Source organism: Hakea prostrata, chromosome 4, assembly GCF_041222555.1.
Source record: "Hakea prostrata isolate BN-2017 chromosome 4, UWA_Hpros_2, whole genome shotgun sequence".
NCBI classification, from domain to species: domain Eukaryota; kingdom Viridiplantae; phylum Streptophyta; class Magnoliopsida; order Proteales; family Proteaceae; genus Hakea; species Hakea prostrata.
The window spans coordinates 12,643,491-12,652,999 of record NC_142603.1 but is presented as its reverse complement, the minus strand read 5'-3'; positions in this window follow the sequence as shown (position 1 = coordinate 12,652,999).

Below are 9,509 nucleotides of genomic sequence, written 5' to 3'. Positions count from 1 at the left end.
AGTGCTTTAGGATCTCCATTTTGGGGTGCCAATGCAACTTGCTCTAAAAGAAATGGGTTGACAATTAGATCACTGAGTGCTTAATGACATGATAAGGCATACACTACTGGTGCCAACATTGGTTTAATGGAGATTGGGGAGTGTCTGCAAGAGAGTTATGACCAAATCCCCCAAATCATTCCCCCCCCCCCCCCCCCCTCAAAGCCCCCAAAAAAAAAACCCTTCAAAGAGCTTGTGTAACACTTTTAGACCTAAAGAGGCAAACTCTATGCAAAAGTAAATTTGGAATAATTATTCCTAATTACTAGGGGTAGTAATATAATTTAATATAAATTATGAATAATAGTAATTAAAGTTATAAGGTTATTTTGAGGTTTTCAAAGAAATCAAAAATGCCACGTCATCACTTAACTGACAAAGTTTAATGACAAAAGGACATTAGTAATTACAAGTAAGTCTAAGGTTGGATTAGTAATGTTAAAAAATAGAGAGGATATAAAAGTAATTAAGCTTATAATGTTAATGACTAAAATAGTCATTCTACCCTGACCGGTCCGACCAGCGGTTTCAATACAGTTATCTCGATCATAGTGATAGTGGCTGGTCCGGCCATCGTGTTCAGGGAGCCTGATCTAGGTAAACTTCTATCACCTGTCAACTACCTAGAAGGATAAGTCATGTAAAGAACTCTTCGTAGAGTTACTTTCCTAACACAATTCTTCTTAGAGTTATATTCAAAGTCTAACTCTGATATCTAAAGCTATATAAGCACCTCAAGCAGGCTTTATGTAGTAAGAATTCATATCCTGTGTGATCAATTACTTGAATTCTCATTTGAGTGGTAGAGATCATATATCATTGGTACGGACTTGCTCGTCGGAGACATACCTCGACCCCCAAGGTCGAGCATGTGTTTTGCAGAACGTGACAAGGGAAGGACCAACAAGATTTCGTACCAACAATAGGGGAACAACAATAATTATCCCAATAAATTTTTACTTATCAGAAATTTAGTTAAACCCTTCATTTACCAAGTTCAGTTACTTATGAGAAATTTAATTAAATCCTTCATTTACTTAGGGCCGGTTTGGTTACATGAATCCAGAGATTTCAAATCTCTGGATTCAAGAATCTGAGAATTATACCCGTTTGATTATAAAAATCTCTAGATTCATGAAATCTAGATATTCACCTTTTTACACTAAAAACGTGAATTTATAGATTTATGGATAAGGGGTGAAATCCAAAGATTTCAAAAAAGCTATACATTTGCACACTCACAAAAATCACGTCGATCAAATAGTTTTAAGATGAATCCCAAGATTCTATTCCACAACCAAACATTTAATTTTATAAATTATGACTCCATAGATTTGAAATCTATAGATTTGAAATCTCTAGATTAAAGAAGTTTATTAAGTTCATTCATTTAATAAGCTCATTTAAAAGAAGTTTATTAATTTCATTTATTACTATGTTCATTCATTTAATAAGCTCTTTTAAAAGAAGTTTTTTAAGTTCATTTAATAATTTCATTTATTACTAAGTTCATTCATTTAATTACTAGGTTCATTTATTACCCCAAAAAAGCGCCGTATTAAAATCCACTTTTTCAAAAGGGAATGGATTTTCTCATAAAATCTCCAGGATTTCCTCCCAGAAAGGCAAACCCATTTTTGGATTTTAGGGAGGCCCTTGATACTATAAATACCCATCAGTTCTTCTTATTTTTAGTACCATATTCTTGCTCCTGAGCTCGTAAATTTGCTAAATATTTCCTCCTTGTTTCAGAGTTGAAATCTTCTAATATCACTAGCAGTATGGCCAAGCAGTTGGTCAATTTCATCTCTATTTGTGTATTTGTACTTGTTCTTACTTGCCTTCATGCATTTAACTTTGCTGACGGAAAGGATCATTCACCATCGCCCTCACAAGCCCAAGCAGACGCATTCAGGCCCACAAGCCCCGGTCACAGTCCTGGCATAGGCCATCCTAGCTATAATGTCCGAGACATTGAACTTGCAAACCAAGGTCCAACAGAAGAACGTTCACCAATATTACCGCCACAAGCTCAGGTAGATGCCTTTAGGCCCACAACCCCAGGTAACAGTCCTGGCATCGGCCATCCCAGCTACAATGTCCAAGACATCAAACTTGCAAACGGAGGTCTAGTAGAAGAAGGTTCACCAATATTACCGCCACAAGCTCAGGCAGATGACTTCAGGCCCACAAGCCCAGGTCATAGTCCTGGCATTGGGCATCCCAGCTACAATGTCCGAGACATCAAACTTGCAAACCGACGTCTAGCAGAAGAACGTTCACCAATATTACCGCCACAAGCTCAAGCAGATGACTTCAGGCCTACAAGCCCTGGTCACAGTCCTGGCATCGGCCATCCCAGCTACAATGTCCTAGACATTGGGCTTGCAAACGGAGGTCCAACAGAAGAACGTTCACCAATATTACCGCCACAAGCTCAGGCAGATGACTTCAGGCCCACAAGCCCAGGTCATAGTCCTGGCATCGGGCATCCCAGCTACAATGTCCGAGACATCAAACTTGCAAACCGACGTCTGGCAGAAGAACGTTCACCAATATTACCACCACAAGCTCAAGCAGATGACTTCAGGCCTACAAGCCCTGGTCACAGTCCTGGCATCGGCCATCCCAGCTACAATGTCCTAGACATTGGGCTTGCAAACGGAGGTCCAACAGAAGAACATTCACCAGTATTACCGCCACAAGCTCAGGCAGATGACTTCAGGCCCACAAGCCCAGGTCATAGTCCTGGCATCGGCCATTCTAGCTACAATGTTCTAGACATTGAACTTGCGAACCGAGGTCTAGCAGAAGAACGTTCACCGATATTACCACCACAAGCTCATACAAATGCTTTCAGGCCCACAAGCCCAGGTCATAGTCCTGGCATAGGCCATCCCATCTACAATGTCTGAGACATTGAATATTTTCGTCCATTTTTATATATAAATGTTGCAAATAAGTTTAGTTATCAAATAAAGGAAGCAATTTAATCTCTCTTGCCCTCAAACTAATATTAGGAGTAAACTCTACACCTTTTTTTTTTTTTTTTTTTATATAGAACGTTTCACTATTCAATTGCAGACTTTGCAACACCATGCACTAGAATATAATTCCACATAAGTATCTATCCAACCATCAAAGAAACCATTTTCGCTTTTTATCTAGTTATCATGTTATGTTCGCAAAGTGAACTAAAGAGAATGATGAAGTGACCCAACAAAACAATCATAAACTTCGGTCTCTCCACTAAATGCATGGCACACTATAGATGATTGAACAACAACATCAGCATACATAGATAATCCACAGCTGAGAGAGAGTTATAGCTGCACAAGCAAAGGCATTCTAGGAGACTTGGGTGAAGATGAGAGTTCCTGGAACTACATCTTCAAAGTAATTCCAAATTGAAATGGCCACACAATGTAGTTAATGAGATCCTCTTCCTGGGTTTTAGACAGATTTAAGACTTTGGTTATCGAATTGAGCTTGGGGAATGAGCCACTTTGTATTCCTTTAGCTAGTAGTTGTCAATAGGAATTTTTCTTTCTCCCCAATACTCTATTAACTCTTACTCCCCTCTCAAAAGTTTCACCTCTAATTTCTCAAGAAAAAAAAATGAATTAATACCCCCTCCTCGGATATTTCAAAATGGCCAAATTATACTTTATTTTGGCCCCTCTAATTGTTACCTCATTTTCTGTTATTCTTCTTTTTCACAGAAATCTATTTTGTAGGGTTTTTATTTCTTTCCTTTTTTCTTTCTTTCATATATATATATGTAGTTCTACTTAAATTAAAATGCTTAGAACGGACAACATAGAACTGGCAGGTTCATATAAATTCTATATACATAGTCTTCTAAAGGGTTATGATTTGTATCTTATTGTCTTTGTGCATGACTAGAACAAAAGTCGTATGAGAGAGGAAGGTAAGAGCTCAATATTTAGAAGCTATTCAAACTCTATTGTTGAATGCTCTCTCACAAGCAGAGAAAAGGGTGAACCCATTGTTGAATGTTCTCTCGCAAGCGGAGTTTAGAGGAGGCAATTTTGCCTTCACAGCGTTAACCAAATAACTTTTGCTGAGATCGAGACAATTTTTTAATCTTGATCTCAAGATACAATTGTGGTCCATCAATCATTATACCAAGAACTACTCCTTAATCACTTTTCCACGATGCACATTACGAATACAAATCTTGATGGTTGCAGTTACTTACATTATTTAGACCAAGGAAGACATGGTCCGAGAACTGTGGCAAGCATGAAGACATCTATACAACCAATTCAATGAGGTGTTTTGGACGCATAGAATCTGTTGGGATTCACTAACTGAATAACCTAGTGTGTATTTGAGAATAATAAAGTATGATAAAAAATAGAGCAAATTGCATTGGCACCCCAAAATGGAGGCTTTAAAGCACTGACACCCCACTTTATGTTTAAAAAACACAGACACCCCATTTATTAAACACACTAGTCCATTCTGTTAGTAAATCATTAACCCATTGTTTATTTTTTTCTAATTCCAAAAATGTCCTTACCAAAATCTGGAGAGAAAAAAAAAATAGGCCATTGGATCATTGAAACGTGTTTTATTCTAATCGTATGTTCATTATTGTTCCAACAAATAACCATATTTTCATCCCCAAATTAGCTCTCGCACTCGCCTCCTCTACTTCACCCTCTCGGCCCGGCTCCAACTCCGGTAGCAACAACAGCTTTATCTCCAAATTTCAGAAGAACGGCTGTGATTTTTGAGTCAACTCTTGATCTGGACTCTCGCCTCCTCGCTCACCCTCTCCGACTCGGCAACAACAACAGCTTTATCTCCAAATTTTCATGAAGAATGGCTGTGATTTTTTGATTCAACTCTTGATTTGGAATCGGGAACTGCAATAATAGGGGCGATTTGATCAGAAATTACAACTCTTTTCTCTTTATTTTTGGTCGAAAGAAATTTCTTCTTGTTGGAGTTTGTTGGAGTTTATGCATCGCGGAGGATCCAAGGAGTTGGATTTTCGATTCAGCGCTCGATCCGGACTGGGGAGCTGAGTTTAGGGGTTTTGATCGAAATTTCAACTCCTTTTTCTTTATTTTTGGTCGAAAGAAATTTCTCCTCGCAATCAAAGGAGTTGGAAAACCTGTAAGTTTCTCCGATCTCGGAGATCCAGTTTTTTTTGCTCATTTTCATTGGTGCCGGATCATTTTGAACTTGCGATTCACGCTTTCGGTGCCATATTCAAAGCTTTTCGGTAAACATCATCAAACCTGATCTCGGTGTAGTTTTGACTGCAGGCGATAATGTAAGCCAAGCACGATTCTTCTTTCTCCTTGTAGTACATAGCTGGGTGGAGGAACCGGTGACCCATCGACAAAGCACCAGCATGTCACTCGGTTCCGACGCCCATCGTTAGTCCACGGTGTCCAAGTAGAACTTGTTGTGATCGAGCCATTCTCGGATTTCTCGATCCCCTTCACAAGGAACAGAGACCAATAATAGAGCGAGATGTTTAGTTGTGAGAAGGGAAATGCGGGGCGAACTTGTTGTCATCACGCCACGATCACGAGATCTGGGGAGAAAGCCAAAGAGACGAGGTACTTTGAGGGACTCCAACCGATTCTTGGCCGTGGAGTCACCCCGAACAAGGGAGAGGAAGATGGAAGGTTTGAACACGGCAACCTTGCATTGAGGCAATTTTGGCCATCTTTGATGGTCCCGCAACTCTCGCCGAGTCGAAAATAGAGAGGGTGAAGCAGAAGAGAGCTGAGTGAGGAGAGAGAATTGATTGGGGATGAAAGCATGGTTAAGTGTTAAGAAGAATAATAAACATAGGATTAGAATAAAACACGTGTCAACAATCCAATGGTCTATTTTTTTTCTCTCCATATTTTGGTAAGGGCATATTTGAAATTAGAAAAAAATAAACAGGAGGTTAATGGTTTACTAACAGAATGGACTAGTGTGTTTAATAAATGGGGTGTCTGTGTTTTTTAAACATAAAGTGGGGTGTCATTGCTTTAAAGCTTCTATTTTGGGGTGCCAATGCAATTTGCTCTAAAAAATAATCACCACAAAGACGCTAAGAATTTTACATGGAAAAACCCTTCAGCGTAGAGGAAAAAAGCTACGGAGCAAAAATTTGCACAAATCCACTATGAGAAAAAGAGGAGTACAAATACCCCTCTCAAAATGAGGGAACAATCAATTAGTAACAATAAAAATTAGGGTTACCTCAGAAGAAATCAAACCAAGAAAAATAACACACACACCATAGTAGATCTAACAAAGTCTCCTTGATCTAAATAGATATCTAGTTGTAGATGGATGATTTCAATGGCAACCAAAATCTCTTCGCTTCTCTTCCTTCTCCTTCTTATTCTTCTTCTTTCTCTCTTGTTTTTTTTCTCTCTAGCAGCAACATATACAACAACGCTCTCATGGAGAAAAATCAGATCTAAAATTTTTGTTGTTATATTGAAGACAAACTACTTGGTGCCTCTACTTATAGGTTTAAAATATAAGGTGACACGGAATTATATTGAAAACAATTTTATTAATAGAAATTAAGGAGATACAGTATTATATTAAGAGTAATTTTAATATAAAATAATAATTTAACAAAAATTATTGACAAATTGGATCAATGGATAACGTGCTTAAATAACAGCTGATCTGGTCATCACCAAATCTCCCTAATCATTCTCTAAAAAGAAAATAAATAAATAAATAATACCTCTTAAGAGAGCTTGTGTAATTGTGAAACTCTGGTAAACCCTAAAGAGGTAAATCCCATGCAAAAGTAAATTTGGAATAATTACTATAGTTTATTTTTCCTCTTTATTAACTAATGGAGTTTAATGACAAAGGGCATTATTAATTATGATAATAAAATTTTATTTATGAAAAAATTAATTAAAGATAATTTTCATTTGAACCCCTTAAAGTTTGTCTTAAATCAGCTTTAGTACCCAAACAAAATGAAATCTTTCATCTGCTTTTCCTAACATTTAAAAAAAAAAAAAAACCAATTAAAGACAAATAGTCATTTTTATGCTCAAATTACCCTTAGTCTTATTGATTTCTTTTCAATATTTTTTCAACTCAACCACATCTTAAACACACCATCAGATCTACTTGTGCAAAAACTAACCAATGATTATAAATGAGAATGTGGGGGGCTTAAATATAATTATAATTTTTTATTTCATCAGACGTCTCTGATCTTGAAATTACAATACAACTCCAAGGGCACCGCAACGACTGACTACAGAAGGCTAAAATCTCAAAATAAAATTATCTTTATGATACCCTCTACCCCAAATGGAACAGAATTATATTTCCCCCAGATTCTCCCAAGACAAGCATGGAGATGAACAGAAGTATAAAAAAAGAAAGCAGAGAATAGAAACCCAAAAGAAAAGGCAAAGAAAATTGGGTAATCTCGAAAGAAAACGTTATTCCCATGAAATAACAAGAAACGAAAAAAGACAGATGATGATGGAGAAACCCAACAGAGGAAAGAAAATGAGACGGAAGCTAAGAAGGCAAGAGTCAGAGAACACGACTAGATAACTGGTGGAAGAGAAGGAATGGGGGGGGCAAGGCAGTAGAATGAGTGGGGAGCGCATCAGCACTCCACACCAGCAAGAGTAAGCGAAGGATCAAGAAAATCGAATCAAGGATGGGGGAAAGAATCAAAGGTTATCAATTTAAATTAAATTGTATTATAAACCCACCCATAAATTGAATGTATAAATAATGTGGGTAACGGAACAAAAAGGAAATAGAGAGAAAAAAGAGGAAAGGAAAGAGGAGGGACCGAACACGACAATCCACCGAATCAGGTGGTCAAAATCACGTTGACATGGACTTTTGATAGATATCCCTTACTTGGGCACACAAAACATAAAAGTGTAATACTCGAGGAAGCTTTAAGCAAATGAGAAGCTTCTAGAGGCAATGAGCAAATGAATTGGGTATCAATGAGAAATTAATCAACACGAAGAATCCTCTCAAAACGTTACTTTAGTCGAGATGTAACTAGTTGGACGCTTAATGGAAGGGCATCCGATATTATCTACTCACCATATCTCATCGTCCATGCATGAGTTACCCCAAGTGTATATGTTACACCTCTTAATAAAGAGGTCATTAATTCGACTCTCTCGTGGTATATGTTATAGTTCCCATCTCCTACCAATTTCAATAAAAAAAATTTTATTTAAAACAAATTAAGCTTTCCACTATTCAACTGCAAACTTTACAACACCATGTAGTACTGGAGTATAAATTCCTATCCAATTACGAAAGAAACCATTTTCGTTTTCCGATTAGAGTTCATGGACTTAACGGTGCAATTAAAGAGAATTCTCTTCCTTGGATATAAGGTGATAGGGAATTGTACTGCGAGTAATTTTATTCATGGGAATTAAGGAGACATGATAATTAGAAATTAAAATATAAAATAATAATTTAACATAATTGTATAAAGCTATAACTTACAGTATAAACAATGTTAGAGCTTCTCTTTGTTTTTTAAAAAGAGGATTCAGAACCAAAAGGGGGAGATTCTTCCTCTCTTGGTGGTGGTTACATTTGTCAACTATAAGCTCAAGTTTTGGATTTAAAACAATCGAAGTTGTTTGATTTTTAAAAATAGCTAAGCAATATTCTGGGTCACGGAGGAGAATGTTCCAATTTTTCTTTTTGGTTAGAAACTCCAAAGTCAAATACAAAATTACTGGATTCTATGAACGAGAGGAGAACGCAGCAGCTCAGGAATCTCACACATCCAAAGAAGTGGGTCTTTCCAAATGGTTGTTGGCTTTGTAGGACTTTGGCTCACAGTGACTGAAACTGTAATCCTATCTCTTCAATAACAATATTAAAGAAAGAGCAAATTACATTCGCACCTCAAAATTGAGGTCTTAAAGCACTGACATCCCACTTTATGTTCAAAAAGCACAGAAACCCCAAAATCGGATTTTCATTGGATATAATCGTTCAATTTGCCACTGAAAACCTTTATGGTAGTGTTTATTATAGGGATATTTTTTTTAAATAAATAGTGATTTAACTTTTTTCAATGATAAATTTGATAAATATATCCAATGAAAATTTAATTTTGGGGTCTCTGTGCTTTTTAAGCATAAAGTGGGGTGTCAGTGCTTTAAGGCCTCCATTTTGAGGTGCCAATGCAATTTGCTCTAAAAGAAATAGGTCAAATATCTGATTCAGAGGTTGTGTCAAATTCATGTCAATTAGATATTGAGTGCTTAATGACATGATAAGGCATACACTAGTGGTGCCGGCATTGGTTTGATGGAGACTGGAGAGTGTCTGCAATTCGTTGGTTAACCTACTTAAATAACAGCCAATATAGTCATAAAATCCCCAAATCATTCCCGCCCCCCCCCCCCCTTCAAAGCCCAAAAAAACCCTTCAAAGAGCTTGTGTAACACTTT